This window comes from Saccopteryx leptura, chromosome 2, assembly GCF_036850995.1.
Source record: "Saccopteryx leptura isolate mSacLep1 chromosome 2, mSacLep1_pri_phased_curated, whole genome shotgun sequence".
NCBI lineage: Eukaryota > Metazoa > Chordata > Mammalia > Chiroptera > Emballonuridae > Saccopteryx > Saccopteryx leptura.
In genome coordinates, this window is record NC_089504.1 from 157,145,633 (window position 1) to 157,170,125 (window position 24,493).

General features: G+C 34.6%; 1 pseudogene; it reads left to right on the forward strand.

Annotated features, from left to right (window-relative positions):
* Positions 1–23,466: 23,466 nt before the first annotated feature.
* LOC136396532 (U6 spliceosomal RNA) lies at positions 23,467–23,579 on the forward strand (annotated as a pseudogene).
* The last annotated feature ends 914 nt before the right edge of the window (positions 23,580–24,493 follow it).

Below are 24,493 nucleotides of genomic sequence, written 5' to 3' on the forward strand. Positions count from 1 at the left end.
TAAGATGGCGGAATGCTGAGGGAGAGGCCAGCTTGTGCAGAGCTTGTGCAGAGAGAAAGAGATGAGGAACAGAAGTGAATAAGGCTGGTGAGGTAGAAACCTTTGATTCTAGGAAACTTGGATAAGTCAGTGGCTTTGGGAGCCCTGAATGGAAAGGGAAGTGTTTTCCCACTGTGTGTATTTCTTTTCTGCTGGGTGCAAACTAAGATAAAGATGATGGCCCACCAGTTCTTGGCTCCATTGTTTCATTACCATCTGTCCAAATCAAACCTGATCCTGCGTTGGCCAGGCAACTTGTTAGTGGCTGCGGCTACTAGCCATACAACCCTGAATTTAAAAAATTGATAGAACTATATGTAACAGTAAAGCTTATGGAGATGATAGCTTCTGTCTCAGATGTCTATGAAGTTGGGAAAAATCTATTTGATAAGTTGTAAAATGATTGAAGAAGCTTTGGTTGACCATTTAGAAAATATATATTTCGTCTACGGCCATACTACCCTGAACACGCCCGATCTCGTCTGATCTCAGAAGCTAAGCAGGGTCAGGCCTGGTTAGTACCTGGAAGGGAGAAAATATATATTTCTGTGCTAATTTTGACCCATTTGCTTTGTCCTCTTGATGAGCCTCTTATTCTCTGTGTACTGACTAAAATCATGGCCTTAAGAGTTTATGAAAAAATAAAAAGCCCTATATAATAATGGTAACATATCACTATCAACATTGTTAATATTAGTTTCAATATTATTAATTTATAAACATTATTTTTAAATAAAATAGAATATCTATCATAGTGAGAGTTTTTAAGTATGTTTTATTAAACAACTAGTTTTTGGCCCTGATCGGTTTGCTCAGTGGATAGAGTATCAGCCGAGCATGTGGACCTCCCAGGTTTGATCCTTGGTCAGAGTAAACAGGAGAAGCAACTGTCTGTTTTTCTTCCCTCCTGCCCCTTCTTTCTCTCTTCCCATCTCGCAACCAGTGGCTCAGCTGGGGCTTGCTGGGTGGATCCTGGTCAGGGCAAACGTGTGAGTCTGTCTATCTCCCCTCCGCCCACTTAAAACAAACAAACTTAACTAGTTTGATCCTCCAAACTCCTGATACTAAAATTTTAAATCTTTTATCTTACCCAGGTATCATTCATTTTTCTCTTCCTCTTTTTTGTTTCAAGAAACTATTTCTATTGTCTTGGATCTCTTTTATGTTTTGAGTTTTTGTAACTATCCTTCCTGTCCTGGATAACTGTTTATCAACATCACCACTAGTCACGATTTAAAACGCCTCCAATAAGTCTTAATTACTTTCACTTAACATTTTGCATGATAGTCTAGTCTGTCATTTGCCCAGAAAGAAGGAAAAAAATTAGTATTCACTGTAGCTTCTTAATTTTATAAATGGTGTTTCCTCCAGCACTGCTTTCTGCTGCAGTCCCAGAAGCTCTTACTAATTTTGAAACCCTCTCTTGGGTGATTCTCTGAATTAGAAATTGTGACCTTGAGGCTGTACTGATAGATCACTTGTGTGCTCTGATTTCATGACTGTGTTGAATTCCAGAGAAGAGCATCTTTTCTTTTGCTTTGGGACATCCATTTGTCTCAAGGTTCTTTGTTTTGTTGTTGTTGTTTTGTGTGTGTTTTATTGTTGTTCTTTGTTTTGTTTTTGTTTTTTGTTTTCCATCGGGGAAACATTTAAAGTTTGTTCATATTCTAGACACCAAATACAAGTAGAAACATATGGTCAATGATACGCTATGTTGTATTCACATAGGAAGAAGAGTGGTAGAGGCCATGTAGAAAATATAAATCAAGTGGTAACCTCAGGCAAATAATTTCATGATATAGCATATAAGAACCAGAGAACATTTTTGATTGAATTATACATCTTAGAAATTATTACTAAAAGTATCTTTGCCTGAGAATTGGGCTCATTTTAAGTGTTTAATGTTACATTGTATGATAATATACCAATACTAATAAATCACATTTTGCTAATTAACTAGGATTATCTAATTTAATAATAACAATCACTCAATAAAATAGTATACTAAGATTATTTTAACGTATCCAAGAGGAAGCTAAGTCCCAAGAACTACAGATAGTAGCAGGAGAGCCAGGGTTAAAATATATGTTTATTATAATTCAAAGACTCTAAGGTCTTATACACTATCTCCACATATTGGGAAAATATCCCAGTCAGCAAAGCTGTCAGTTCCTGTGTGCATGAATGAAGCCAAAGGCGTGGAGATAAATTGACTCTTTCCAGTCCTCATTTTCCACCTTGATCAGTTATGAAACAAAAGGCCTAGGATCTGGAGTTTGAACAATAAGGTAAATTCTTCTACTCCTTGGGTTCATAGGCATACAGTAAAGACCTTGATAAAGTTATTTGGGAAAGTCTCTGCATTGCTGACTCTGCCCTGGAAGCACACATTTAAGAAGACATGCAATAAATTATGGATTGTTTAAAGGCTCAGTGTAATACAATGAAATGACAATCATCCTGAAAACCAAGGTCTTGCTGGGCAAATCCTACACTTGGCAGCAACTCTGTCCTGACCTACAGGGCTCAGAGCTGTCACTGTATTCTGTTAACCTCTACAGCTCATTGTCAGTCTCTACTATGCTGTTATATTTATACACTAGCTAGCTTCCTGTTAAAGAAGCCTGGCTTAATAAAAGAAGAAATATCATTAAATACTATGAAATCAAAGTAGCTGCATGATTCTTGAGAAACTGATGAGATAACCAAATATGAAATATAAACAAAAAAGAGCAAGCGATACTCAAATTTGAGTTCACAGGCATATCACATCAAATGGTCCCTCAGTAGCCCTATAGGTGAAAGGTTAAGTGTTAATGCCAGTAAAACAGTGTTCACTAATTTATTATAAGATAAATCATTGTATCCTAAAGCTTATGGTTCCATCATGCTTTGGTTATTTTTGCCATTTATCAATACCAGTGTTTTAAACTGTAAATACTGGGTTGTTTTTTTTTAATTTTTTGTTTGTTTGTTTTTTGGGGGTTTTTTTTGTTTTTTTTTTTAAGGTTTTTTTTTTTTGTACTTTTCTGAAGCCGCAAACGGGGAGAGACAGTCAGAGAGACTCCCGCATGCACCTGACCGGGATTCACCCGGCACGCCCACCAGGGGCGACGCTCTGCCCACCAGGGGGCAATGCTCTGCCCCTCCGGGGTGTCAGCGCCTGGGGCAGAGGCCAAGGAGCCATCCCCAGCGCCTGGGCCATCTTTGCTCCAATGGAGCCTTGGCTGCGGGAGGGAAAGAGAGAGACAGAGAGGAAGGAGGGGGGGTGGAGAAGCAAATGGGCGCTTCTCCTATGTGCCCTGGCCGGGAATCGAACCCGGGTCCCCCGCACGCCAGGCCGACGCTCTACTGCTGAGCCAACCGGCCAGGGCCTTGTTTTTTTTTTTTACAGAGCAAGAATCAGAGAGAGACAGGCAGACAGGAATGGAGAGAGATGAAAAGCATCAATCATTAGTTTTTCATTGCGACATCTTAGTTGTTCATTGATTGCTTTCTCATATGTGCCTTGACCATGGGACTACAGCAGACCGAGTAACCCCTTGCTCAAGCCAGCGACCTTGGGTTCTAACTGGTGAGCTTTGCTCAAACCAGTTGAGCCCGCACTCAAGCTGGAAACCTCGGGGTCTCAAACATGGGTCTTCCACATCCCAGTCTGATGCTCTACTCACTGTGCCATAGCCTGGTCAGGCAGATACTGTTTTAATCCATTTACTTCATAGTACAGTTTAGTTGTGGGTAAAAGAAACTGAATTCAAATTGATGCAAACAAAAATGTGTTTGACTGGTATAGCAAAGAAGTCTAAGAGTAGAAACTACTTCAGGTATGGCTTGATGTAGGTGTTCAAAGGAGATACTAAAAATAGCTAACAGTAACTCTTAACCACTGCTTTACTTTTATCTTTGCTGAGTTTATATGTAAGCAGCTCTCTTCTACCACAAGTAGCTTTCATTCTACCACAGAATATGAACTAGCCTTTATATTAAAACAAGTAATATAAAGTGGTAGTCAGTGACACTAAGATGGAATTTTATCAGTTAAACATCCTTTCTGAAAAATAAACAAAACAATTTATTTTTCCTATTGATGGAAAACTTCAATATAAGGATCTCATTGATCTAACTGAGGTGACGAGGAATTTGAAATGCCCTAAATGGTCACATCGGGATTACAGTATTGCTAAAGTTCCAGGTTGAATCAGCCTCTTTTAAAGTACATGGTTAAGATTGAGGAAAAAAATATCTTTCAATAGAAATGCAAAGTGCTTTTATCAAAAGAAAAGGAAGTGGTTGTTGGGTAGGTAAAATTACAAATCTCTAGTATAATTGGCACCCATGAGAGGCAATGAAGATTAACACAGAGTGTAAGAATAATAATATATGATCAGAGCTTAGTGAGTCCTTGCATACTGTTATTTCCTTTGTTCAGTGTTTGGACAGAATGCATGGGCAAGCACTGGGTCATTGCCTTCAATGAGCAAACCAGAGTTGAAATTATCAAGATCCTGGCCCAAAATGTATCAGTTGGTATGATAGCCATGCTTAGTAGACCTGCTCTCAATTAAAGCCAATATATTTTTCAGCCAAAAGACAGACTAGATCACAGAAACTCAGCCTGTAGAAATTTAAAAGTGTTGAGTGCTTGAAATAAAAAGAACAAGCAGCTGGCAGGGAAGAATCATAAATGGACTGATACCATTTCAGAAAAAAAATGTCTCGGTAGCTCTAAATTACAACTCCTGACAAGAGTGTCAACCTCAGGTACAAAGGCATGCCCTGAAAGTAACAACCTCACCTGCTAAGAATAGGGCAGCTTCCATGATTGTCTGCCTCAGAATATGAACTAGCCTTTTAGCCCCAGCGTCCACTGTTATAATCAGTTTCAATATTAAAGTATATTTACTGTGTTCATATTCCATTTAGGTGTAAATGTCATGTGAAAACCAAGGACCGTTGCAAATCAAGAGTGCCCATGGATCTATGCAATGTAACGAGTCTGTCTGAAAGAATACCAACCAACCAAATCCACCCACAAACAAAACATTAGCAACCAAAATTTCACCCCTAAATTCCAATAATTAAAATAGAGTCTTTATAATTAAATCCACTGAGGCTACTTTAAAAAAAGAATCAAAATTTATATCAAGTACACTGTCTAGTCTGCTTAAAGACAGGAAATTTGAATGTTTGAAAAGTACATTGTTTTAGTCACACATATTAGCAAGCTCTTATGCATCCATGCTATGTCTGGTTTTATCTCACTACAGTTTACCTAAATGTCTGACTGTGCATATATGAGTATATGTCTGTATATAGGCATTTTCAATATACTCCTCAATGGCCAGGTATTCATTTCAACTCTTGGGGATATGGTATAAAAAAGCAATTCTTCTGGGTTAATTTAAACACAGTAAGAGAAAAGGATTAAGTGCGTGTATTTTTATTTAGCAGGTTCAGCTAGCTTATTTGTGCATCCAACAAAATCTCTTAAAAATTACCATAATCAAATTTAACAGATTGTAAACTGTTGCTCATATTAACTTAGCTAAGTACTTGTAATCTGCCTAAGCATTATTTAACAGAACATAATTGCAAACCAGTATGATACCTCCAGAGTTTGGAAGACTGTTATATGACTAAATCATAATGAGCAATCAGACGGCTAAAACAGAGACTACTTAAACAGTAGGTACTTTTCAAATGCATGCAGATATATTGTTTATTTAAAATTGAAAAGTATATTTGATATTAGAAAAAAATTTGTTCTTCCTCATGGTATTTTATTATATTTATCTTAGTTTGAAACAGAAACAAAATATAGCAATAAAAAAGGAAAAAACCACAGGTCTGAAAGACAAAGAACTTGGCTTTGGTGAGAGAGAAAAGGTTTTTCTGGAATTCCAAAAGTTTGGCTTTAAATGTGTAGCCAGTGTCGAAAGAATAAGAAATACAATTTAGTATGGTGATCTTCCAGATCAAAGGAAATAAGGATCTATCTAGATCAGGGGTTCCCCAAGTCTTGTCCCTGGACTAGCAGCATCAGCATGGCTTAGAAACATTAGAAATTCAAGGCATCAGAGTGCAATGGAGACCTACTGAGTCAGAAGCTCTGAGATTGGAGTTCTGCAATCTATGGATCAAAAGTCATTCAGGTGATTTTACTGCACGCTTGAAAACCACTGGTCTAGGTTAAAAGAGATGTGATAGGAATGATTTGAAATGAAGTTATTACACCTGCTCCATCTAGAGTCCAAAACCCTAGGTAGATCCAGGAGTACTCAAGAGAAACTCCCTGTGTTGAGGAATCTCAGGCCCCTTCTGAGAATATAGTACAAAAATAATGTAAATCTTTTATTCCTGGCCTGTCCAACATAAAATTAGGGCGTGACAGTCGCTTCAGAGTTCTGCGTAGTTCAGGGAAAGCAGATGAGGTTCCTTGTCTACCCTCAAATGGGCACAGAAATGTTGAGAACTGCAGTCAAAACAAAGGAGACTCAGCCTGAAGATCTTGGTGACTAAAGTCTGGGAGAATTACATATATTTCAGCAAAAAAGAAAAATACAGACAACATTCTCTTTCTTCATGGCAGGATAATGCATAACATTCTGCCCCTGCTCCTGAACCTAGATCACCTAGAGAAAAGAAATGTAGAAAGAATTCTCAAAGTCATTGTGTTACCTTGACCTAATAAAATCTTGGAAATGAGACCTTATGGTTGACCTGTTTCATTTGTAGTAAAGCCAAAAGAACTATATATAATTTTTCATATTGCAGCCTATAACATTCATTTTTAAAATGCTACCACTAAAATTAGCAAAGACTTTAATAACAAAATAAAACAGTGGTCTTACAGTTATGTAACTGAAATTTTATTTTTAACTTGAAAGATCTTGTCATACATTGATTTTAATTTCAATAACTGAAATTTAATAAGCATGAATGTGTTCTAGCATTGTTAGTTGCTTCTCATTTATTAGCTACTTATATACATTACAAATCTGTGGAACAGATATTAGTGTAGGTATGAAAAACCTGAAGCTTAGATAAATTAATTTCTCATTACACATCATATTATAGTAAGATATAAACACAGGTGTATGATATAAAAACTTAAGATCTTAATCTCTATGTTACACCAGAGAGTTAATGCCTAAGGAATATAAATAGCATAGACAAAATACTAAATAAATAACTAATCCACATTATAGGTAGGTACTTATTTCATTATAGTCAATAAATATATGTTGAATAAATGGATAAATACCTGTCAATTTACACAAACTCACTTTTGTTTTTGATTCAGATGAACCTTACCTGCCCATCTCATCTCAAGAGCATTATCCTTTCCCCTGAATATCTCTTTAAGCTGATTTATATTCCCTCTTAACTCTTATTACCACACGATGTAAATACTTATTTATAAATTCACTTGATTTTTGTCTTTCCCATGTGTGTGTAAACTCCATGAGACCAGAGCTTTATCTTTGGTCCACTAATATACCTTTTGTACTTGAAACATAGTAGAGAGTCAATAATCTCTTCAATGAAACATTTATAAATGAAATAAAAGTATTCTTGCAATTTTTAATGACATAAATATTTGTAAATAAATATGAACTTTCAGGTAATCCCTTTTCCTTTGATTATATAGACATTAAATTTCTGAACTATAGGATTTAATGGGACATTTTCTAAACATTTTGACTTCAACTCTATTGAAATGCCCCCTAGATGGTCATATTCGTTATTTTTGAAATGTTTGAAATTAATAAATACCACTGTAATATAAATTTGTATAATGGCAGTTGGATTCATTTCTAGAAAGTAGTGAAAAATGAAAAAACACAGAGAACAATTTAAAAGGGAGATGAGGGTGAAGATTAAAATGTTGCATTGCCTTCCAAAGATTTATACCACCCTCTTGTGGTAAAGGTAATTCTAAACTCTACCTATCTACTGTCAAATCAACTGGTGGTCTGCCCATCATGGTTAACCCAGTATGGCACAGCAAGTTCCTAAACAGGGAGTCAATTGCAACAAAAACACAACTCAGAAAAAAAGCACAAAATAATAAGTTTTAGGACAGCAATGTAATACCCACAAGCTCCTAGGAACCTTTCATCTCTCTGCACTAGAAAGAATTTTGGTTCTTATTTGTTTTCACCTAGTAAAGACATCTTGTTGGCACTAGGAGCTCCAGAAAGTGTCTGCCAAGTCCATGTCAGTCTTGGCCAGTTTTCAACAATGTGCTGAACAGTGCATTAAACTTTATACTGCTACAACAAAGCAACCTGTCAGTACCTTGATCTCTTTGTTAAAGACCTAGCTAAAATGTTAAGATTTCATGATTGCCTGACAGATTAATTTAGGATGATTTTATGCTTCAGTCCTAAGAGTGACTGCAGTAGTTGTTAAGAAGTGACTTCTTTGCTCACTTACTTTGCAGAAAATATATTTTAGATACACTTATTGTGTGTGTATGTGATTTTTACTTTGTTGGCCATTGCCAAACAGGTAGATAATTTTATTCATTTGTGGTTTTTTTTAAATAATCCTGCCTTTCCTTGAGCTTTTTGTATTTTTATCAGCTTACTTTTATTTTCTGGGTGCCCCAAACAAGCCAGACAGTAAAGAGAATGAGAAAAAAAGGTACAACCTTTTTATTTTTTTTTCAAGTATGCTTCTTTAGAATTAGTAATATTAAAAAATTACAATAATAAAAAATTACAATCTTTTTTATAATCTCTAAACCTGATTTGCATGTAAGACTTATATTCATCCTAAGAAGTTGTCCTTTACTTGCCTTTCTGATGTTGGGTATACACAGGAAATTCCCAAGTTTTTATTCCTTTTATCATAAATATAGAGAACTACAGAAAGAAATGAAATTGAGAAAGGGGAAGAAATAGGAAGCCAATGGCTATTTCCACAACAGTGTAAGAAATAAGCCAGAGCCTCAGAGAAAAAGCTGTTTCATCACTAGCTTGTTTTTCATAGTGGGAAAAAGAATAATATATTTTCATAGTAAGAATGTTGCCCTTTGGTGCTAAAAAATATGCATTAGTCTAAATGAATTTCACAAGCCCTTCCGTTCTCTTTTCAAATGGAATATTCCTTTCATAATTTAGAAAGAGAATTGGTATAATTATGAAACATCAAGACTGAATTCTGGAACACAGTCAAGACCTGGAATGAACAGAGAGAGAGGTAGAATGTCTACAAATGATGACAATAGATTCCTTAAAATATCCTTCCAAGTCATGAAAAAAAAAATTTTTTTTTCTCTAAAGAAAGAAAACAGAGTTAGCCCACTAGTACATTATCATTTTACTGTGATCAGTTTTTTTTTTCATTTTTCATTTTGCTTTATATAACAAAAAAGAGAAATCACACACCTTTCCAGATTTGTATATGAAATAAAAATAACAGTAGTAAGTGGGCACAATCAATTTCCATTATATATAAAGTAGTTCAGTTTTAATGAATGGTTTTAAGCAAATGAGTATAATATATAATGTAATCAGCCTGTCACCAGAAAGGGACTGAGACCAAAATGGGTATGCCCTAGCATGGTCTGGGATGTGTGAGTTTTTGACTTTGAGAAAGAAGTTACAACATGACTCCAGGTGATTTTGAGAGTACAATTATTAAAACTAGGGACAGTGAAGCATAGGAACAGCTTAGGAGAAAAGAAGGAAGATCATAGCCTAGGTTACTTGCCTTGGCCCTTCAGAAAGAAAGTCACATAAGCAGAAAAGTGAACCTGCTAGGCTCCATGAACTCAGGAAACACATTACAGATGCAAAAAGAGGGCCCTTAGAGCTAGGTTCAGGGGGCTAGCTCAGGAGGAGCTGCAGTTACCTGCTGCTCCTCTGGTAACAAGTCTTGTCAGAACCCTTAGAGTTTAGGAAAAAGAAAGAAAAAGTGAATGCTTGAGGGAAAATGGGTAGGGAGGTGTGGGTGTGCTCTAGGAGAACGCACACTGGGTTCTTTGACTTAAGGGTTTTTATCTGTTTTCTAAAAGTGGGGATATAATGGGAGGTCTCAGAGAATGATCTCAATTGACTACTCATCAGCTTTCCAGGTGTGCCCTTTAATAAACTGATTTATCAAAATGAGTATATCAGGGACATTTTCTGGTCAGTTTTACCTTCAAAGATTGGATTAAAGAAGAAATAAAAGCAGAGATCAAAGGATACATGCAGACAAATGAAAATGACAATATGACATATTAGAATCTCTGGGATGAAGCAAAAGTAGTAATAAAAGGGAAGTTCATAAGAGCTCAAATAAACAACCTAACTTCACACCTTAAGGAACTAGAAAAAGAAGAACAAAGACAACCCAAAACATGGAGAAAAAGGAAAATAATAAAAATCAGAGCAGAAATAAATGAAATAGAAAACAGAAAAAATATAGAAAAATCAATGAAACAAGGAGCTGGTTCTGTGAAAAGATAAACAAAATTGACAAAACCCTGGCAAGACTCACTAAGGAAAAAAGAGAAAGGACTCATATAAACAAAATCCAAGATGAAAGATGAGAAATCACCATAGATATCATAGATATACAAAGAATTATTGTAGAATACTATGAACAACTATATGCCACCAAATTCAACAATCTAGAAGAAATGATAAATTCCTAGAACAATATAATCTTTGTAGACTGAGTCACAAAGAAGTAGATAGTCTAAACAGACCCATAAGCAGGGAGAAAATAGAAACAACTATGAAAAAACCTCCAAAAAAATAAAAGTCCAAGGCCAGACGGCTATACTAGTGAATTCTATCAAACATTTATTTATTTATTTATTTTGCATTTTTCTGAAGCTGGAAACAGGGAGAGACAGTCAGACAGACTCCCGCATGCACCCAACCGGGATCCACCCGGCACGCCCACCATGGGGCGACGCTCTGCCCACCAGGGGGCAATGCTATGCCCATCCTGGGCGTCGCCATGTTGTGACCAGAGCCACTTTAGCGCTTGGGGCAGAGGCCAAGGAGCCATCCCCAGCGCCTGGGTCATCTTTGCTCCAATGGGGCCTTGGCTGCAGGAGGGGAAGAGAGAGACAGAGAGGAAGGCATGGCGGAGGGGTGGAGAAGCAAATGGGCGCTTCTCCTGTGTGCCCTGGCCGGGAATCGAACCCGGGTCCTCCGCACGCTAGGCCGACGCTCTACCGCTGAGCCAACCAGCCAGGGCTCTATCAAACATTTAAAGAAGATTTGGTTCCTATTTTATTCAAAGTCTTCCAAAATATTAAAGAAAAAGTAATACTTCCAAATACATTTTATGAGGCCAACATAACCTTCATACCAAAACCTGACAAGGACAATACAAAAAAGAAAACTAGAGACCTATCTCTAATGAACACAAATGCTAACATCCTAAACAAAATATTAGCAAATTGAATACAACAACACATTAAAAAAAATAATTCATCGTGATCAAGTGGGATTCATCCCTGAATCACAAGGATGGTTCAACATACATAAAACAGTTAACGTAATACACCATATCAACAAAACAAAAAACAAAAACCATATGATTCTATCCATAGATACAAAAAAAGCATTCGATAAAATACATCATTTTATGTTTAAAACACTCAACAAAATGGGTATAGAAGGAAAACATCTCAACATAATAAAGGCCATTTATGACAAACCATCAGCTAACATCATATTAAAGGGCAATAAACAAGACTTTTTCTCTAAAATCAGGAACAAGACAAGGTTGCCCACTCTCTCCCTCTTATTCAACGTAGTGCTGAAAGTTCTAGCCAGAGCAATCCGACAAGAGGAAGAAATAAAAGGCATTTATATTGGAAAAGAAGAAGTAAAGATTTCACTTTTTGCAGATGATATAATCCTGTACATCAAAAACCCCAAAGACTCCACAAAAAAACTACTAGAAACAACAAACCAATACAGTAAGGTTGCAGATACAAAATTAATATACAGAAGTCTATTGCCTTCCTAAATACCAACAAGGAAACATCAGAAAATGAACTAAAAAAACAATCCCTTTTAAGGTTGCAACAACAACAACAACAAAAAATACCTAGGAATAAACATAACAAAGAATGTAAAGGACCTATATAATGAAAACTACAGAGCATTGTTAAGGGAAATTAAAAAAGATACAATGAAATGGAAAAATATTCCTTGTTCTTGGATTAAAAGAATAAATATAGTCAAAATGATCATATTACCCAAAGCAATATACAAATTTAATGCAATTCCCGTCAAAATCTCAATGTCATTTTTTAAAGAAATGGAACAAAAAAATCATCAGGTTTATATGGAACTATAAAAATCCCCAAATGGCAAAAGTAATTCTAAGGAAAAAGAACAAAGCTGGAAGCATTACAATACCTGACTTCAAATTATATTATAAAGCCACGATAATCAAAACAGCATGGTATTGGCAGAAAAATAGACACTCAGACAAATGGAACAGAATAGATAGCCCAGAAATAAAACCACATATATATGGTCAAATCATCTTTGATAAAGGAGCCAAAAACACACGGAGAAAAGAAAGCCTCTTCAATAAATGGTGCTGGGAAAACTGGAAAGCCACATGTAAAAGAATGAAACTCAACTACAGTTTGTCCCCTTGTACAAAAATTAATTCAAAATGGATCAAAGACCTAACAATAAGACCTACAACAATAAATTACATAGAAGAAAACATAGGCATTAAACTCGTGGACCTTAGCCAGAGAGGGCACTTTATGAATTTGACTCCAAAGGCAAGGGAAGTGAAAGCAAAGATAAATGAATGAGACTACATCAGACTAAAAAGCTTTTGCACAGCAAAAGAAACTGACAACAAAACAAAAAGACAGTCAACTAAATGGAAAATGATATTTTCAAACAACAGCTCAGATAAGAGCCTGATATCCAAAATATACAAAGACCTCACAAAATTCAACAACAACAAGCAAACAATCCAATAAAAAAAATGGCAAGAGGACATGAAGAGACATTTCTCCTAAGAAAAAATACAAATGGCCAACAGATATATGAAAAGATGCTCATCTTCACTAGCTACTAGAGAAATGCAAATGAAAACTACAATGAGATACCACCTCTTACCTCTCAGACTAGCTATTATCAAGAAGACAGGTAATGACAAGTGTTGGAGAGGTTGCGGAGAAAAAAGAACCCTCATTCACTGTTGGTAGGAATGCAAATTAGTGCAACCATTATGGAAGAAAGTATGGTGGTTCCTCAAAAAATTAAGAATAGAACTACCATATGTCCCAGCAATCCCTCTACTAGGTATCTACCCCCAAATCTCAAAAACATTGGTAGGTAAAGACACATGCAGTCCCATGTTCACTGCAACATTGTTCACAGTGCCCAAGACACTGAATCAAACAAAAGCCCTTCAATAGAAGACTGGATAAAGAAGATGTGGTACATATATATATATATATACAATGGAATACTACTCAGCCATAAGAAATGATAACATAGGATCATTTATGACAACATGGATGGAGCTTGATAGCATTATCCTGAGTAAAATAAGTAAATCAGAAAAAACTAAGAACTGTATGATTCCATACATAGGTGAGACACAAAACTGAGACTCATGGACAAGGACAAGAGTGTGGTGGTTACGATGGAGAGGGGAAGAGAGGAGAGGGAGGGGGGAGGGGGAGAGGAGGGGCACAAAAAAATAAAAGGTGATGGAGGTCAATTTGACTTTGGGTGATGGGTATACAACATAATCAAATGTCAAAATGATCTGGAGATGTTCTCTCTGAATCTATGTACTCTAATTGATCAATGTCACCCCGTTAAAATTAATTGTCTAAATTAAATTTAAAAAATTTGTTTAAAGAGAGTCCGGAATCGAGATGTGTCTCCCCCAGCACTGTCTGGAATGTGTAAACCATTTGCTCCAAGTGTGCTTGGTTAGAGAAATTAAGACCTTATAATTTGTTATCTGGCTGTAAATTGGTTGGCCATTTAACAATCTGTCTCAGTTTCCCCATTTCACTTGCAAAGGAATTTTCCTAGCTTTTAACTAATGTGCCTCAAATGAGTTGGAGTGTTGCTTGGTTAATGAGCTTGCTGGACCAAGATACTCCAGTGTAAGGAAATCTTTCATGATGATCAAAGGTAGATAACTCATCATTCCTGTATCTAAGTAATGATTAAATTCCCCAATTACTGTATCTGAGGACTGTCATAAAGAAAAAAAGCTCATTAGTTCAGCATAACTACTTGATTATTCTCACACAGTAAAATCTTATTTTTCATGCAAAAATGGTTGCATTTTGGAAAAGCACTGCTGCATGGAAAATTTATTAAAAGAGCTCCGTGATATAGGCCTGTTTTTGTATTGTTGAGGAGTTTGGAAGACAGTATTATGCATACAGATGTGCTACAGATCATTAAAGATCAAGCGCTTTCAGACTGAAAAATCAACAGGCTGATATAGAAACTGAAAGAGACTAGCAGCATCTATTCAGATTAGCAGCTTTGAAGAGAAGTAAAAGTAATACTCTAATTGCCACTCTACCCAATCCAACACTAATTGCATTCTAGACTACAAAAATTTTAATGCATACTTTATGTTACAATTAGTGTTTATGAAATAATTTATGAAGTTTTTCAGAAAACAGTGTTGCATAAGAAAAAATTGACATTAACATCTGTGCTAATGTGGATAAGCAATAATAATAAGTAAAACTATGCTCTGGCTGACTTATGTAACTATAGGGTCTCTGTAAAACAATGGAAAAAATAAGTGATATTTGTTGAAACTATCACTTAACAAATTTTGACAAATTTATTTCCCTTTAAATGGAATATTTAAAATGTCAAGTTTGAGTGGCAGGGCAATATTTCAAGTTTAACAATATTCTGTATTTCCTGATTTAGATATGACCCTTACTTTGAAAAGGCTGGAATAAATATTTAAGTAGTTACCTCCTTGTGAGGTAAATGTTGTAAGCTTTGAAAAATCAAAATTGTCTTAGATTTTTGTTAATAATGCTTAGTCAGGAACAAAAAAAATTGACTAATAATATGTTCTCCTTAGTAATAAGAAAATGACTCATTACTAGAAAATTTTAATGTTACTAATTAAAGGATAAAATTAAAAACTACTAACAGAAATGGATATTTTTGAAATGGGTTAAGTGGCCACAGTATCAGAATCTGGCTATCTATCTTTCTCAGACTTCCACAAAGTTCAGCCCTGCCCTTGTATCTAAATCCAAAATTCTCCCTTGACAGAAAGGATTAAACTCACAGCCAGATGGTCAGCAGCAAGTTGTCATTGGTACCAATCTGGCTCCGACAATAAAAGGCCAAATCAATAAATTATGCTTCTTCTCTGTTCCTGGGAGTGGGACAAGTCCCTGGTCTTCTGTGCCAAGTTTCCTCTTTAAATTGACTATCTTAGACATTCTCTAGTCCCCCCAACCTGAACCCCTGGTTTTCTCTCTTGTCCATCCCTACACTCCCACCTTCCCAAGACTGCAGTTAGTCCCCTGATATCTGTTACCTTGCTACTTCATGCAGAGCTTTTTTTCTTTTCTTTTTTTAGTTAATTTATCTGGATCTCTGAACAGTGACAGCTTCTAAATTCTTCATTGCCCACTCACTGGCCTATCAGTGATACACTAATATTCTTGGAAAATTCGTGACACCAACTACTTACTTATATTAGTCTTTTGTCACATATTGTCTGGAAACCATAATCTGCCTCTCAACCCAAATTGCCTTTTGTGGGAAAACAATGCATCAGCTTTATTTTTAAAAAGCATTTGAACAATAATTAAAAGGCATATTAATCCAACTCTTGAAAATGAAGATGAACAAACAAATAAAACAGTGAAAAATCTCAGTATTACAATACAGAATACAATAGGATAGAAGATTGGAGGACAATTGAAGGCAAAAGTTTTGAAAATTTTTATCTGACTATGAAATATGGAGCTGGAGTAAGATAAACCTACCCCAAATTCAACACACTATTGAGTCATTGAGTCTTGAAAGAGATGCATTTACCTTGATCCTTCCTGTCTATCTTGTGATTCAGTGATTTGAAATGAGAGTAAAAGAAATGTCACAAAGGGATCTCTGACAATTAGTACATATCTAGTAAAGTTAGTCAAGAAGAGAAATAAAACACAAATAACCAATATAATAAATAGTTGCTACATATAGGCATTACTTTTTCTATTTATTTTTTAATATATTGTGTTGACAGTTTCAAGTGTCCTCCTCAATATAAAACCATCTACAGATCACATCATGCCCACCCTATGCCCCGTGCATTACCTTTTTATAAGCATTAAGAAGGAAAGAAAAAAAAAACATATCAACTTTATTTTAATAAATTTGAATATTAAGGTAAAGTGATCACAATTATAGAAAACTTGAACATTCCAAAGCACTTAAATTATTAGAGAATCTAAATCAATAGTTAAAGTATTTATACAACGCTAAGTCCAAGACCAGATGGCTTCATTGGCAAAATTTACCAAAATTTAAGAAAAATGCCACCCTTACACAAACTATTCCAGCATATAAGAAAAAATGAGAGGAAACATTGTCCAAGTCAATTTATAGGAGTCACATAACTTTCAGTAAACAAATTAGATGAGTAAATGACTAGATGAAAAAACTAATAAACTACAATACACAACACAGACAAAACTCAAATGACTTCACAGGAAAAAAATTATTCCAGATTTTCTTTTAACACTGTCAATAATCATAACTCTTTTGATGAATCTTTCAATCAGGAAATAAAATATATATTTTATATGCAAACTTGAATCAAATATTCCTGGGATTTTTACAATACATTATGAATGAAAATGAAATTGACAAACTCCTTATCTCAGAATGTTTACCAAAAGGCAACCTATTGTTTTTTTGTTTTGTTTTGTTTGTTTTTTTAAATGTTTGCATCCTTATTTTAGCATGCATAAAGTGGCAAACAAAGAAATACTTTTCCTCTATATTTTGTTTTCTGAGTCTATTCTCAATTGTTTTATTTGGAGTTGTCAAACTTAAATAATTGAGTGAAGGACAGATGTTACCCAGGGTAATAAAATGTGTTCTCCTGTGTTTAAAATATGTTTGGAATATAAAATAATTTATCTGTTTCTTTAATTTACAATAATAAAAATATTATTCTAGTGCAGACTACTGGAATTCTTACAAAAATGACTTATTTAAAACAAAACACATAGCAGTCAGAAGTTAATATTTTTTCAAAGTACATTACACTGGTTTGCTAATGATGGTGTTCTATATGTGACTAATATTTCAGATCTTTCACAAAAATGAAATATGAAAACAGTTTCCCATAAAATGTTTTTTGTTTTTTGTTGTTTTTTTTTTTAACAGAGTCAGAGAGAGGGATAGACAGGGGCAGACAGACAGGAACGGAGAGAGATGAGAAGCATCAATCATTAGTTTTCATTGCGCATTGCAACACCTTAGTTGTTCATTGATTGCTTTCTCATATGTGCCTTGACCACAGGCCTTCAGCAGACTGAGTAACCCCTTGCTGGAGCCAGCGACCTTGGGTTCAAGCTGGTGGGCTTTTGCTCAAACCAAATGAGCCCACGCTCAAGTTGGCAACCTTGGGGTCTCAAACCTGGGTCCTCTGCATCCCAGTCCAATGCTCTATCTACTGCGCCACTGCCTGGTCAGCCCCATAAAATGTTTTGATAAACATAGATCTTATCATACAGACAGCCAATACAATAATAAAAATATTCTATTGAGTATTTATTGAATGAAAAGATGCTCAAAGTCACTAATTGTCAGAGAAATGCAAGTTAAAAACACAAGGAGGTATTACACCTGTCAGAATGGCTATCAACAGGTAATCTGCAAATGATAGGTGTTCGAGAGGATGTGGAAAAAGGGGAACATTCATACACTGTTGGTGGGAATACAGATTGATACAACCACTGTAGAAAACAGTATTGTTTCTCCCAAAAGTTAAAAATGGATTTGATTTATCACCCAGCAATTCCACTTCTAGGGATTCATTCATAGAAACTCAATCTAATTTGAAAGCATATATGCACCCCTCTGTTTATTGCAGCTTTATTTACATAGCCAAGATATGGAAACAACCCAAGTGCCCGTCAATAGAGGAGTAGATAAAAAAAGTGGTGTTTCAAATATATAATGGAATATTACTAAGCCATAAAAACAGAAACCTTTGCTATTTACAACAACATGGATGAATCTAGAGAGTATTATACTCAGTGAAATAAATGAGTCAGAGAAAGACAAGTACCATAGGATTTCACTGTATATGTTGAATCTAAAGAACAAAATTAATAAGCAACAAATAAAAAACAACCCATAGACACAGATAGTGAACTGGTGGTTGCCAGACAGTTAGAGAACTGGGTGAAAATGGTGAAGGTACTAAGATGTACATATTGGTAGTCACGAAATAGTCACAGGGATGTAGGTAAAGCATAGAGAATATAATCATTAATACTGTGATAACTATGGATGGTGCCAGTGGTGTACTAAATATCTAGAACACTATGTAAAGTATATGATTATCAAACCAGTAAGATGTACACCTGAAACAAAGTAAAACTGAAAGGAAAAAAAGATAATCTTTATTATGAGGTTTGCCTTTTTTAATCACTGCACCCTTGCCTTTACTCTTTAGTTGCTTTCTTCTATCTCCCCTCATTTAAGCCCTGTTACTCCTTGTAAACAGGAAAGTTTAACCAGAAAAGGAGGCGTCACTTGTAGCAGTTTTCAAATGTGGCTGCAAATTCTTTGACATTCCTCTCATTCAGATGTGTGGTTGATGATCTTCCTACTGAACTCAGCTTCTGTGATAGCTTGACCAATAGAATGCACTGTTACTGAATCTATGTCAGTTTCCTGATCCAAGACTTAAGAAACTGGGATATAATTAAAATTTCTCCTTGATACTCTCATAGGTAATATGTAGGTAATTGTAGGCATTTAATTGATTGATTCTGCAGTAGGTAATATGTAGGCATTTAATTTCATGATGTTAATAAACATTATAGTAGCATTATTTATTGAAAAATCTCTCTTTTGCATCACCGAATTATAATCTTTCTTTCTCCATCACCTGTTGGCTGGTAGTCACAATGACCATGACCTTAGAAAAAACTGCCTGTTACATATAGTGGAAGCTGGGTCCTTTAATCATTGCTTGGTTATTATACCTAACCAGCCACCCTGCCACTATTCTTATCTGAGTAAAATAAATAAATTTCTGTGAGTTAAGCCACTAAGATTTTGGGTTTTATCTATTATAGTATCTAGTATATCTACTGTCAAATTCTATGTGGAAACCTCTCATTTTACATGTTAAATGAAAAATATGGTCTATAATTATCTTTTATTATTATTATTATTTATTGTGTTTATATAGATTTTAGTGTCTTCCTGAATGCATCCCCCCTCACCCATATTCTTCTCAATTTCTCCCTTGCCCCCCTTCCCAACAGCTCCCTCCCCCCTTCCCTTCAGGTTTAATTACATTCTCAGTTCACATTTTTCCTTGGATTCCTCAAATGAGTGAGTCATATGCTGGTATAATTATCTTTTTTTATATTTTATTTGATTATAATACCAAGTTTAAATCGACACCCTAAAGAGTTGGATACATTTTCTTTATTTTAAGTTTTTGAACCAATTTGTATAAGGTATAGATGATGTAGTTCATTGAAAGTTTGGCAAAATTAATAGAACCTTATCTGCTTCAAGGGAGAGTGGAATTTTGGCTACTTTTGGTCATGAACTTACTCAAGATGATATTAAATGCTATGAAAGATATAGTTGCTTTACTTCATAAAAAATGCACAAATACGTACTTACTCATAAATTTGTACACAACTTCAGGTCTCTTTTAAGAAGTAATTGGAGATGATAAATAAATAATTTCAGTACACTTTAAGCCATAGGTCTGAATGCTGTCATGCCTTAAAAATTTTTTCCTTTTGCCTGACCAGGCAGTGGCGCAGTGGATAGAGCGTTGGACTGGGATGTGGAGGACCCAGGTTCGAGATCCCAAGGTCGCCAGCTTGAGTGTGGGTTCATCTGGTTTGAACAAGGCTCACCAGCTTGAGCCCAAGGTCGCTGGCTCGAGCAAGTTATCACTTAGTCTGCTGTAGCCCCCCCCCAATCAAGGCACATATGAGAAATCAATCAATGAACAACTAAAAAGCTGCAATGAAAAATTGATGTTTCTCATCTCCTTTCCTATCTGTCTGTCCCTATCTGACTCTCTGACACACACAAAAAAAATTCTTCCTTTTATTTTTTTGTTCCGTTTTCTCTATTTGCTCTTGTGTTATTTATAATATAATAAAATCTTATTTCAAGATTTTAATATTTTGTTCTATTAAGCTTCTTTAAATGAGGAAAAGTACCATCAAAGAATATATATATATATATTAGCTATAATAGTGATTTAAAATTTTTTTAATTTATTGCTGACATGGTTTCAAGAGTCCCACTCAATATAACATCCTCAACCTCCTGCATTGCACCCCTCATGTCCCATGTAAAGAATATTTTAAGCAATTGAAAAGGTCTTACTATTAGAAGGAGCACTAAGTCATATATAAAGTTACTAACATAGTAGATTTAAAATAACAAAGTATAACCAATACAAACAAACCAACAAAACCCCTATTAATAATTTTCCAAGCAAAGTCAACAAACCAAGTTATTTTTGAAGACATTTTCATTTATGAGAGTAAACATAGGTAACTTAGTGGCTTGAAATTATTTTTTATCTGGATGTAGAGAAGATGAATCACCCTCATGTTTACCTAAAACTGGCCATGTATAAAAGGCTTTTGTGCCCATCTATTTCCCACATTTAACATTACAGCTTCTTGCTTTATTCACATACAGGCACCATAACAGTACATCTCATCATGAATAGTGAATCAGACCGCCCATCAACATGCTGAGCATTTCTTGGCTAGAGGAATTGTTGATGAACAACAAGGTCCTTCTCCTGACATTCAGTTTTTTTTTTTTAAGGCAACCTCTATTACATAATGTGTGCCAAATAGCCTGAAGAGATGATATTGGGAACTGAACCCATATCTCTCTCCTGCCATTAAAAAGTGTCAAGAATGAGCTCTTATTTTGGCTCCAAAACAAAAACTGAATTCATAAGACTTTCCAAATACCTGTATTAGAATTCCTCATATGCCTAGATCATACTCCAGTCACTTGATATGTCCCTGCTGTGTTCGCCCTTTCTGAAAATGCTCCAAAGATGTGTGTCCACTTCTTTAAGCAAACAGAACTAGTAATAAGAAAACATGCTTCTGAGCCACACTTCCTAAGAGAACTCAGGATGAAAGATTCTTCTTCTATTTTTTATCTCCATTTGGAAATGATCCCTGTAATACTACCTTTTAGCTCAAGTATGTGAAATGTGCTGTAGGGACTGCTAGAGTGCAAGTATTTGAAACATAGGAATTTTTACATGAGTCTTGCAATTTCCTCATATTCAGTAGAAAAATGAAGTAGAAAGCCAAAGCCATTTATATATAGTTTTGAATTCCCTACACTTATTTTTTTTTATAGTGAAAAGCAGACCTATGTAATAAGAACGGTTAAAAATAATGCACTTTACTCTTAAATTAACTATTTGTAGGACGTATATAAAAGTGACTGCAGAGGACAGAGACCTGGTTTTTAATCCTCTCTTCACTACTGACTTATTATACAACCTTTACCATGCAATTAATTTCTTTATTCTTGATTCACCTAATTTACCTATAATGGCCATTATGAAAATCACAAAAGCATGTATTGATTTTCACCTAGTCATCTGTGTTTCCAGCAGATGTAAAGAAATTCTTTAGGGAACTTTATAGCATTAGATATAACATAATCTCTTCAAATATTTTTTGCTCAGTTTTCCCTTCTTTCTTTGAGACTTTTCAATGAAATGCTCCCCAAAGCCATGAAGGAAAGAATAAGTTTTATTTTATTTCCTCTGTGATATGTAATAAATTATACCAGTCTACTAAAACTGAAAGTCATAACTTATTAGTAGATTTGTAAATGAATTTAGTTGAGTACACACAATTTATTAAAAAAAGAAAATAAACTTTTATTTTAAAAAATTTATATGTTTGTTTATTAAGGCACAATGTAAACTGTACATTATTATGGATTAAGGTTACAAAACGTTTCAAAATTTGCCTTTGGATTCTATATTTTGAGATGATGTGTATATTATTATATTTAATTTAATTTAATTTTTAACTTTTACTGAGTTTATTAGGGTGACATTTGTTAGTAAAATTATATGTTTTATCTGTACAATTCTATAATACATCATCTGTACATTATATTGTGTGTTAACCATCCCAAGTCATTTAACTTATATATAATTTATTTGATTTTTTTCTATTCCTTTCTCTGCTCATTTACATTTTTTTTCCAGAGTATAGTCATTTTTTCCCTCACCCCTTATTGGATATTTCATTGACAAACATCTTCTCTTAATCAGTAGGTTGTCTTTTTGTTTTGTTGGTTCCTTTGCTGTGCAAATTAGTTTGAAGTAGTCCCATTTGTTTATTTTTTTCTTTTGTTCCCTTTGCCCAAATAAATATATCAGAAAAAGGTATGACTAGAAGCAATGAGAGTTTACTGCCTATCTTTTCTTCTAAGAATTTTATGGTTTTGTGCCTTATATTTAAGTTTTTAATTTATTTTGAGCTTATTATTATATATGGTATAAGAAAGTGGTCTAGTTTCCCTTTTTTTTGCTTATACTTATCTATTTTTCTCAGCACCAGTTATTGAAGAGATTATCTTAAATCCATTGTACAGTCTTTGAGATAAAATCATTTTGAGTGACAATTTTAAAGCTTTCTTCATTTCTATAATATTCAAGTATAGATTACTCCAGTCCAACCATGAGAAAATCATAAAGCAAATCCAAATTGATATTTCACCAAATACCTAACCAGTAAACTGTCAGTGTCATCAGAAACAAGGAAATTGTAAGAAACTATGGCAATTAAGAGAATTCTAAGTAGACATGACATACAATGTAATAGGGTATTCTGAATGAGATCCTGGGGGAAAAAATGAGATTAGGTTAAAAATTACAGAAATCTGAATAATGTATAGTCTTCAGTATATAATAATGTATCAATATCAGTGTTTTGTTATGATGATTGTGCCATAATCATGTCTAACTTTAATAATAGGAGAAACTGGATGTGGAGTACTGTATACAGAAACATTACTTTCTCTGCAACACTCTTGTAGATCTAAATCTAATCTAAAATAAATTATAGATGTTTCTAATTTTAATTAAATACAAGTTATATAATTCACTTCTTTAATATTAATGGAAATCACAGAAATTAAGTCCAAATATTTTATGACGGTGTTCACTCCAACAGCACACATACTAAAATTGGAACGATCCAGAGAAGATTAGCATGGCCCCTGTGAAAGGTGACACACAAATATTTTATGACATTTTAAAATAAAATTTTTAACAAATAAAAGTTTTTTAGTTTTCATATCAGTTCCATAAAATAAGAATGCTCTTCTCTGGTCAAAATTATAATATCAAATTTATTGGCAGATCTTTGAGTTGAGTGTGTGTGTGTGTGTGTGTGTGTGTGTGTAATTGTGGGTATGGTATATCTTAATGATACACTTGCATTATTAGATTTTCGGGAAACAGCAATGATCTTTGAATGATCACGTGAATCTCAGGCTTCCATGCCAGTAGTGAAGTTCCAATAGTCAACTTGGAATTATGATTACTTCCTTCTAAAACTAGAGCATGCTTTCAATGGAATTCCCTTCTCCGTATTGCATAAACTAGAGTTTCTTATTGAGAGGAATGAAAGTAAAATTATGAAGGCAGAACTCTGAGGTAGTGCTAGTCAGATAAATAGCTTGGTAACCCCCCTGATGTGTAGTTCCAGGGAAAAGAGAAGGAAACTTATTGAAAGTCACTATGGTTTGTGGCCTTTCCCCCCATCTTTAGCCTATGCTTTAGCTGATATCATAGCAATTCTTTTTCTAGTCCTTCAGCTCTAGGTTTACCAATTTTTGTTCCCTACTATTTGATAGAATTATAAGTTCAAATTCTTATTCCAGTAGCATGGTTTTTGCTAACAAAACACAGATTAAAATAGTCCCTGAAATTAGCAAAGGGGGAAATAAGTATAATAAGCAAAAATAACACATAGCTGGTAAATCCAGGGAAGTTAAAAATCTCAGAATCATATTATAAATAAAAAAGAAAATTAGTTTATATTATTAATTGTATTTGATTGACATTTTCTCATAAGAACTTGGCATTTTGATACTAGTTTGAACTATCTGAAAATACTGTTTTTATAGGTCAAAATGATTGAATGGTGATAATTCCATGTGGCTCAACTTCAAAGATTATT